General features: G+C 38.8%; 1 protein-coding gene across 1 annotated transcript in view; it reads right to left on the bottom strand.

Moving 5' to 3' along the window:
- Nucleotides 1-10,314, bottom strand: part of LOC102753525 (protein unc-13 homolog C-like) — a 28,256-nt gene extending 17,942 nt beyond the window's left edge. Inside the window, exon 1 of the mRNA XM_006770161.2 lies at nucleotides 9,709-10,314. The gene's annotated coding sequence lies outside the window, so the exon portion shown is untranslated. The remainder of the gene's footprint in view (nucleotides 1-9,708) is intronic.
- Between the last annotated feature and the right edge of the window lie 479 nt (nucleotides 10,315-10,793).

Genomic DNA, 10,793 nt, shown 5'->3' with positions numbered 1-10,793 from the left:
GATTAAGTTTGCTCTGTTTATTCACACCAAGCACGGCATCTGTATCTGGCTCCTCTCCCTCATAAGGTTATGAGCCCCTCCTTTGAAAGACAATTCTTTCTAATCCCCAAATCTTCACGGTGTTCTGCACAGAATAGGTTACTAGTAAAGAAGTGAAAGTTATATTCAAGAAAAATCAAACCAATTAAAAATTTAGATTATAATTCAAAAGTTTTTTAAAAATAATTATATTGTGGATATATCAGAACTTTACTCATTCCCCCAACACATATTTATTGATCACCAGCTAAGTGTTGTTACCTGCACTAGGTTTGGAAGAATACAATGGTGAGCAAAACATCAATAGTCTCAAAAACAAATAAACAAAAAAAAACAACAGCAATATGCTCTTCCATCTCTAAGAGCAGAATGAACAGGGAGAGTTTTTTAAACAAAATATTTCAATAAATGAGAGTATTTTCTTGCTAACCATTTCCACCACAAAGTGACTCTTTAGTGCCTATTCCATGCATTTCAAACCTACCAACAGCCCTAATCCTCACCACATGTTCTCTGCTCTAACCCAAGACATCTCTTTCGCTCTCTGTATGAATAAAATATACTTTTATTGCCTCCTCGCCAGACTACCTCTGTTGCAGTCTGAATCTTATAATTCATTCCTTCCATTTATAGTTCATACTTAGTCCACATTCACTATTTCAGCCAATGCCCCCCCTCATTTAATTCACTCTTTGTATAATAATTTGTGTTCATGTTTTTCTCCCCCAATAAATATAAAAGCTTTTGATGGCAGGTCCTCTTTTTATTCATTTTCACTTTTCTTCTTTGGAGCCTAGCAAAGTACCCAAGGCCATCTTAAACATCAGCAAAAACAGTTTGTTGTTCTCCACTCACAAAAACTGGTTATTCCCATTTACCCACAAGCATGTCCTCTGCCTGAAATAGTCTCTCTGGCCAATCGTCATAATCTACGTCATTCTTTTCCTTTAAAATATGAAGAAAAACTCTTTTAATCACTATCTTTTGTTACTAATAATGTCAAACACAGGAAACTGTTTTGTGCATTCCATCAGAATCGCTATAATTCTCCCGAGGTTTTGCTTTTTGTTTTTGTTGTTATTTTTCACTCTGCAAGTAATAAACTACCCGTTTTGCAGTACAGAGAACAATAGCACAGCCTCTCCCTCAAGAAGCTCACAATCTAGTGAAGAGACGACAGGTACAGGCACCGGAAACTCAGAGCGGACTAGATGGTGAAAGAGAGAGGCATGGGAAAAGCCCAGCTTTGGGCCTCTGCACAGGCCATCACACATTTAAAGCACACAGGCACATCTTGTCTGAAATTGAACTTGCTTTACTTCTCCAGCAAAGCTGCTCACAGCCCTGTAATTAACCCAGAAGGAATCCCCTGGACTCCGTGTTTTCTAGCTGGTCTAATTAGGACAAAGGCAGCAGCTCCAGAGGCGGGATATACAGCTCTCCTTCAGAAAGGTAGAACAAGAGAGGTCCCTCAGGTAGACTAAGGCGTACAGCCAAGTAGAAAATGTAAGCACGGTCACCTTGGTGTGCTGGGATTTCTGAAATGTAAATTCTGTGGACATGTTTCAGGTCCAAGCTTGGCTTTCTTCCATTGTCTATGACACTCCGCCTTCTTCGATAGCCACCTGCTGAGTCCTCCAGACCCTCAGACTAATGTCAGTAGTAATCTAGGCAAAATGTAATTAAGATAAAAGTGCCAGTACTCAGAAATATAAAAAGTGTACTTTCTTTCTAGCACAGACTTGATGTTCTAGTTTCTGCTGTCTTTGAATTGCTTTTCTGGAAAAAGAGATGGATTCTGCAAAACAGTAATTGCTGTTCTATTTCTCCTTGTGACCAATTGTTTTCCTCTTACAAAATTAAGTCTTGGGATCCAGCGCTGTGATCGTGGGTCAGAATATTTCAGTGCTAATAATCAATCCATATAGAAGTTAACTTACTTTCAAAAGGTCATTTATACTACCTCCCATACCAAATCAATAGAATTCTAATTACCCAGGCAGCCATCCCTCATCACTAACATGGTTATTTTACTAAATAAAAAACACCCATTTCTCTACAATATCTACTTATGAATTTCAAATAATTTGAAAGTAGTGAATAATGTCCAATTATACTCAACATAATTTAATAGTTTAAAATGTAGAAAGCACTAAACAGAAACCTTGAGAATCCGCCATGCCATCATAATGAATATAATAATATTGTACAGATAGAAAATGGCATCTTAACTTAATCTGTAAGTAGTATCATCACCCATAAATATCTATTGTGAAAGTTATTGCCACAAATTAGTTAATTGTTTAAAAATTTTTGAATTCCTGATAAATAGGAGTTCACAGTATCTCTCCATTAGATATTGCCTGCTTTTACCACTCATTTAATATTCACAGACATATGGTAACAAATGTTTTGCATTAAAATATGAACAGCTTTACTTTGTGGTATATTTTTATCTGGTATTAAGCAGTGCAATAAATCATCTGTCCTATAGGAGTTTTAGATAACCAGACTAAGAGATTGGGTTCACAATGAAACATAAATTAACTGAGAAATAATTGAAAAACAGACATTCAGAAACTGTAAGTACTTTGACAATTACTTTTTTGGTGATTCTATAATTTTCACAGTTGTAATTAAATTTGAGACTTGAAACTTGTGTCACATCTGATAGACTTTTTTAATTTTCTGCATTCTAAGAAACATCTTCTCCATTCTCATGGAAGGAAGCTTTATATTCCATACACAACAATCAGCAAGTAATATCTTGTGGGTAGGGCCTAAAGGACAGACAGCTGGAGCCAACTCTGAGAGAAATTAATGAAGTCTTATAGTTTCAAGGGTCTTAAGAGGAAGGTAATATAAAATCCAGACACTCACAAGAAAAATTTAAAGGCCAAGCTCAAGTTTTCGCTCAATAGATTCTAGAGTTGATATATATTGTCCCAACTAATGGACATTTCCTCCTCTTAACATCATTATTCAGGAATTTAGAGACTTCAAGCTTAACCAAGAAACTTAGGGAAGATTTTTCTTAGAATCCTCATTCAACCTTTTTGGGGAAATTTTCCTCCAATTGGAAAAATTGCAGAAGAAAGCATCTATATAATCAGCCACACTGCCTCTTATCTGAGAACTAGAGGCCTGGTACATGAAATTTTGTGCACTGGAGGAGGGAGGGTGTCCCTCAGCCAGGCCTGCGCCCTCTCGCAGTCCAGGACCCTCTGGGGGATGTCTGCACCCTGCAAAGAGTGGGCCTAAGTCAACAGGCGGACATCCCTCTTGTAGTCCGGGACCCCTTGCTCCTTATCACCAGCTTACAGCGGAGGCGAGGGAGGCCATGAGCCCGGCTTATGGCTGAGTGACACTCCCCCTGTGGGAGCATACTTACTACCAGGGGGAAGCTCCTGCATTGAGCGTCTGCCCCTTAGTGGTCAGTGCATGTCATAGCAACCGGTCATTCCACCATTCGGTCAATTTGCATATTAGGGTTTTATTATATAGAATAAGCAGATACACTAAGAATTCCTTCTAGGAAACTACAAAAGACCACGAGGGATGCTCTGGATTTCTTTCCACAACTGTGGTTATTGCTGACTTTATTGGGTGCTAGATGCAATAAAACAGGAGCCAGGATGATAAAAACCAATAATGTGGACACAAGTTGGATATGCTTCAGGACTAAATAGAAGAGAGGTAAAACCATTCTAGACTATCAGCTAAAGTTAAAAGGGGAAGATTTAGATCAAAGAAAGTGAGGGAGGCTATGGACACAGAGCTAGTGAAGGAAGTATTTTTTCTAGAAACACCAAATTGAAAAGGTAGTACATAGTCTCAAAACCCCTGATCAAGAACAGGAATACAAACCACTGCAAATTGACATAGATCTATAGGTGATATGGTTCTGTCCTAAAGGCAGGCAGGCTGCTCCCCTCTATAGTTTGTCTCCCACCCCTCTTAAAATTACACTTCCTTTGCCTTTCAGTAGATGTTTGACTTTTTCTCTTATTTTTTTTATTATTATTTCCTACTCTGTACACCAGTCTCTCTCTTTCCTTTGCTAGTCTTTTCCTCTAATAACTGATATTATAGAATTCAAATTATATATAGAAGTAAACAAATTTATTGAGCACCCACTTTCTATACACAAGATAGTGAAGAATACTAACATAACTATAATTAGTAATAGGCAGCATTCTTTGGGCACTTAACCTATGTTATTTAATTTAATGCTCATGAAAACTGTGAAGCAATGCTATTTTATAGTTGAGAAGATAAAGAAATTTTAAGTAACTTGACAAAGTTTATGCAGATACTAAACTTAATGGGTTTATAATCTTGCTAGGAATTTTTTTTAAGTTACTTACAACAGTAAAGGTTTAAACTATAGGTCAAGACAAAAGGAGAAATCAAGAAAGTATATATATCAGTAAATGAATAATTTGTGCAAATAATTTGGTATTATAGAATTGCATGAAATTTCAGGATTTGGAAATGGTGAAGAATCTTTTGATTGGAGCAGAGAGTAGATAAAGAACTAGTAGAATAAGAGAAAGCTAGAAAGGCAGTCTGGGATCTCGCTATAAAAGGTGTTGTGTGTTTTTTGCCACACAAAGTAGATTTGGATTTATTTCATATACAAGGTGGTATACTTGAAAGTTTTTGAGCAGGAAGTGACATGTGCCATGATTAAAGCATTTTAGGACAATGGGTCCGGCAGTAGGATGCAGAACAGATGCTCAGAGGAGAAGCTCATAACAGATAACCATGGGAAGATTAGAGCAGTATTCCAGTCATACAGTGATAAGAACTTGAACCAAGGCAGTGCCAGTAGGAGCAGGAAAGAAGGCATGGCTGGAACAGATGTATAAAAGAGGAAACAAGATCTGGTGAATAATTGAATAGGGGTCGTGAGGAAGAATAAGACAGTAAGGATGACTACAGAGATTAAGGGACGGCGGAAATCAGAAAAAGGAGCTGTTTGGGGGAAACCAGAGAAGTAGTATCTCTTGACCCTGGTGAGGCATGTAGCGTAAATCCCCTCAGTGAGAGCAGACAGAGAGCATCAAGAGGATGCTCCCATTCAAGGCTAAATGGAGAAAGACAGCAATTGATGTATGTAGTTATTGCAATTTGAATTTGTTGTGTTTACTTATCAAGATCTGTGTCTTATCATTTGCTATTTAAAAAAAAAAAAGTTGTTCTTGCCCAGCCAGTGTGGCTCAGTAGTTGAGCATCAACCCATGAACCAGGAGGTGATGGTTTGATTCCAGGTCAAGACACATGCCCCGGTTGTAGGTTTAATCCCAGGAGGGGACATTCAGGAGGCAGCTGATGGAGGCTTTACTCTCACATCAATGTTTCTCCCTCTGTCTCTAAAAATAAATTAAAATATTTCTTAAAACTATTCTATGGAATGACTAGTAAAGTGGGTGGCTAACTACCTAAACACCCATTTGTTTCTTGTAACTAAATGGCAGCATTTCAACATCTATCAAAGTGCAGCAAATATTTTCTGACCCACATATACAAGGCCTTATACAACATATGTAGTTAAAGTGAAATATTGTTCTTGTAACTAAATGGCAGCATTTCAACATCTATAAAGTACAGCAAATATTTTATGACCCACATATATAGGGCCTTATACAACATATGCAGCTAAAGTGAAATATTACTCAGTCAATACTTATCATTGCCTAGTTGTACAAAGGAAAACAAGTTGACAAATTTATGAAAATTTACAAAAAGATTAATATTGTTTCTCCAGCATCTCAGGCAGCTCAATGATATTTACAAACCACTAGCCTTGGGAGAAGCAAACCAGCGTCAAGTAATTCTGTAGTGACATCGCAAATTGAATCAACCCTACAGAGTCTGCAGCATGTAGATTTTATAGAATTTCTGAGTCTAAAAACTAGAAGGGCTTTTCATGATCATCAAACAAATAGTATTCTTTTACAGATGAGAAAACTAATACTTAGAAAGTGACAACCCACATTCATGCAGCCAGTTGGAGACAGAGCCAGTATTTGACTAATTCCAGTGATTTTCTACTGGATAGCAAAAGCACTAGACTCCTGTTGGAGTGTGTGCATGAATTCTCTGTTTTATTTCATTGGCAATTTTGACTAAACAGTCCTCATTGATAGACAGGGGAATTGCTTCGGTTTTTCTCTGCTATGTGCCACTTAACAATGACATGATTCAAATCACATCCATTCTTTCTCCAGATTTTCTATGATCAGATCAACAGTGTGCCTCTCTCAGAAACATGCCTCAGTGATCATGCCTCTGGTAAGCCATCGGTTCTTCCAACCTGTGAGATAGAAACAGTCACCCTGTCTGATAGTTAGTTTTTTTTCTTTTTCCTTCTTTTCCCTTCGGTTCAATATGCCTGAAAAGGTAACTTCTAGAATAAGTCATTTCAACTTATAAAATACATGGAGCAAAATATTTTCACTCAAAAGACTTTTTGTCTATAAAAAAACACACAAACACATTGCACCCAGATTCTCAAGATCCAGAATGCTGAGAAACAAAGCATGTTTCACCTGGAACGTAGGAGTTGGGCCACTGGAGACTGGCTGTTGGGAATAGAGATAGGCTAAAGGTGAGGTTGTAAAGGTCTAAGAAAGACAAGAAAACATTGGATTACATCTCTGATTACTTTTTTTTCATACTTAAAAAGCTCTGAGTACAATTTATAATGTTGAGTTTCTATCTTGCTAACCAGCATTTAATTTCACATACTATTATCTCCATAGAGACTAGAGAACTGAGTGCTTAAACCCTGCAGACTGAGGGCTATTAATAACCCCCCACCTTTTTGTTAATCTGGAAGGGGATAGGAACCTAACCATTCAAGCAGAGACAACTTAAGATCCAGATATTACTTGTAACAACAAGCACCAACAAATTTAATTCCTTAATTTTGCCATTAGTGCTTGAGTGATATTAATTTAAATGTATGTTTTCAAATAAGTTAGCATTAGGTATAAACCATAATATAGTCAGAAAGTGGCTTCTTTCTTTCAAAGTGCATTTTGGAAACAATTTTGGCATGTATTTAAAATGTCCAAAATTTCTAGCTGGAAAGCAGAAATATTTTTTCCTCAGGTGAGAAGGTGATTCCCATTTTTCAACCATTCTAGAGAAAGTCTTTCTGTAGTAAAAACGATGGGATAAAAACAATGAATAAGAAGCAGATAAGTATTGAAATGGGAAGATAATGTACAGGTGGCATAATGCTCCAGCGAACTCAAAGAAGGGCATGTGCACTGCATTAGCTGAGATGGTCAATAGAAGTGAAAATGCCTGGAGCATTGGGAAAAATATATTATGCCAAAAGTGTACTGATATTCAAAATCACAGATTTGCCCTAAATCAACAAAGACATGCAGAACATTCCCTTCTAAGCTGGCCCCTAACCCCCCTCCCTACACACACACACACACACACACAAATTTATCTGCAAGAGGAATCACCACAATTGTCATCTGTTTTTAATGATTAATGGGCTCTGAAGCAAGTAGTTCTATGTATCACAAATAGGGTGGGGCAAAAGTAGGTTTACAGCTGCTCAGATGGGAAATAATACAATAATTAATAAATAATAATCCAAGAATAAAATGTTTTGCATACTCTATAAATGTAACGCTATTTTTGCCCCACCCAGTATTTCCTTGCTTCATGTTTAAAGACTAGCAACCATAGAAAGGTGTTAGATGGCCTAGAAAAAAGTTTACTTTGTTAATAATAAGCACATGGAAAGTGAATTATTTTGGCTGTCTAACATGTTTACTTCATAGTTCACCCAGGCATACATTTGTCTACACACATGGTGATGATGATTTCTGGAAGAAAATTCCAGATTTTGATGGTGGAAGTCTAACAACAAATAATCAACTGCTAGAAAAGAAACCCATACCTGCTTATCCACCTTCAAGTCCAAGTCCACATTTCTATTGAAATTACTCTCAACAGAATTCCACTGTGGTTTGAAAAGGCAACTTTGTGTTTGAGTGTTTCAGATATTCTTTAAGAGAATCTTAGCCTAGTTTATCTATTAGTTTGAAAGCAATCATTTAATGGATTCCGTAAAAGTACTGTTGTATCATTGCTATAGTGTTTCATCTACAGATATCAAAGCCCTCCTCATACATCAACAGAGAAGACAAATATACAATGTTTTCCATACCCTATTAATGAATGGAAACTCGACTCTGTTCATCTTTCAAACACTCTTCTGGCCCCAAAACTGCTTGCAGTTACTTATAGCAATTGTGATATTGTTGTTATAGTAATGTATAGTAAACCACTGAGTTCCTGATGGCCCAATTCAGTGCTCCAGATAGCTACCACTTGGCAAAAATAAGGTTTTCCTTTTAAAAGAGCAAGGTGGTGATTTACTTTACAGTGTGCACAAATTATAATTACATCTTATTTGCCTCTATTGCATCTTGGGCTTTTAAATCATAAGCAAGTAGATCCAACAATATTTAAAACTCAGGGTCCTAGAGTTATGGCATCAACTATTTGTATTAGTGAAACACTTAAGATATCTATAAAATATTTTGACATATATAAAAATGTAGCAAACTTTCCCTCCTCTTATTTCTCCCCTCCTGTAAAGCTCATTTAATTTCAATACATATATGTTTAATTTATTACCAATTTTACCCACTTTATGAAAATAATGTATTGAAGTGTAAAAAATAGCATTATTTTTAAAGTACTACATTTATTATTAATTCAAAAATGAGACAAACTTAACTCCTTGGCTTTTTAAAGAAATGCAGAGTATTTCTAAAAATGCATTTCTATGTGTTATCCACCCACCTCTTTCCTTTTTCTCTTTAAAAGCCTCAGAAGGAAAATTGACTTTAAGCTTTGTCATCTCAGCCTAGGTCCTAAAGGCAGCCAACATCACTATTGTGGCCATATCTTTCTCTTTATTATACAAGTATATCGATGATGTAATTGCAGAAGTTAGGGTTCATTCAAGCTGTTGGAGCACAGGGATTTTTTTTAGACTGCCTCCTTCGGCACCACAGAACAACTGTAAAACAGAGCCAAGTTCCCAATTTAGGCAATTCATCTCTTGAAAGCAAATCTGCAGGACCTTCATCTTAAAGGACTGATCAAGGGGTCAAAATGCAGAACCTCTGGGAAAGCTCAATTTGCTCCAGACTCAATGCTGAGCTGGAAAAACACTTGGGTGATACACAGCTAGTCTATGGCATCTTAGCTTTTAACCCCTTCTGAAAAGCCCTGAACTTTTCTTTTTCTGTTTGGCTCTAATTTCCCCCCCAAATCCCAAGAGATTGGGAAATATCCCAGCCTTTTATCCCATCCCTGTTTTTCCCGAAACAGATTATTCCCCTGAAAGTTGAGCGGAAACTAAGAAATCATGCATTACTCTGCATTCAAAATAAAGCAATGACTGAGAAGTCCCTGATCCTTAATAGAACCCTCCTTATTATAAACACAGGGCAATTAAGCATTTTACAAATGCATCAGCTACATTAGTAGAACCCCGGGGTCTATGGTGTGATTCAAAGTGCTACCAAAAAGAAGAAGCAAAAATCAGCAAGAAAAGGCAAACACACACACACACACAAAATCACATGCAGATAAGGCAGCGCATACCGGGGAAAGAGAACATACCTGAGGGATTCGCCTTTAAAAAAAAGTGTACACACCAGCTAGGCTGTTCCTCCCCTCCTTTTGGAGTAAATGTGTTTTCCTTTCAGGAATACCACTTGCGATTCGTGTTTCTAGTCTCCTTGCCTTTATTCGGCCCCAAGGAGTTGGAGCAGGAGCAGAGGCTGCGACCCAGCGATCGGACTCAAGTGCAGCCGGGCATGCCTTTGGTCTGCAACGGTGTCTGTTCTTTTCAGCGCTATCGTGCTCCCCGGGCAGCCTCCAAAGCAATTTTACAACTTAGCTGCTGGCACGAAACTGCCTTTCCCTCTCCTCATTGCCAAATTCCGCCGGCAGCTCATTGCTCATCCCTATCTCCAAGAAAGCAAAAATCAGCTGCTTTGTCGACGAGCGCCAAGGCTCAGCAACAATTGAGGGTGCGGAGCAGGCGGCTGAGTGCGTGCGGGAAGTTCCCAGCGCGCGGGCCGCGGCCAATGCTTGGGGGAATGCAGCACCGACGCTGCGATCGCCGCCTCTGCCCAGAGCTCCCGGGCTCCCCCTGCCGCCCAGAGCGGCACAGAGCGGCGCTCCGGGCGGGGACACGGCCCGGCTCCCGGGAGATGCCCTGCGGCCGCTGCCAGGTGTGGCCGGCGCCACCGCACTGACAACTAACTGTTCAGGGCGTAACCTCATCACCGGGGAAAACGCCCGGAGGCTGGAGCTTTCTCAGCCTAATTTTCCCTTTATCGCTGAGCGATGACCCCGAGGAGACAATCCTACGGCCCATTCTGCGGGCCGCCTTTGCAGCCTCTTTGATAACGTGGTAATTTAATAATGACTTGTCTAGGTGTAGCTGGCTGTGCTTCAGATCATGAAAAGCACACCGCACACGGCCTAATTCCCAATTAGCCACGGAGAGGCGGCTAACAGGACCCGTGTTTCCACAGAGGAGATGCTGGTATTTCATCCCAGGTGGCTTTCTTTTTTTCTTTTTAATGTGCGGAAAGCCATTTGAAGGTGATTCCTCAGATATCCGACATAAAGACACACACACACACACACACACACACACACAAAATCAAAGTGGGAAGAAATAGTGGAAAACTTAT

The sequence above is a fragment of the Myotis davidii genome, unplaced genomic scaffold (assembly GCF_000327345.1).
Source record: "Myotis davidii unplaced genomic scaffold, ASM32734v1 scaffold1524, whole genome shotgun sequence".
Taxonomy (NCBI): Eukaryota; Metazoa; Chordata; class Mammalia; order Chiroptera; family Vespertilionidae; genus Myotis; species Myotis davidii.
Note: the sequence above shows the minus strand (reverse complement) of the source record. Positions and strands in the feature narration are given on the sequence as shown.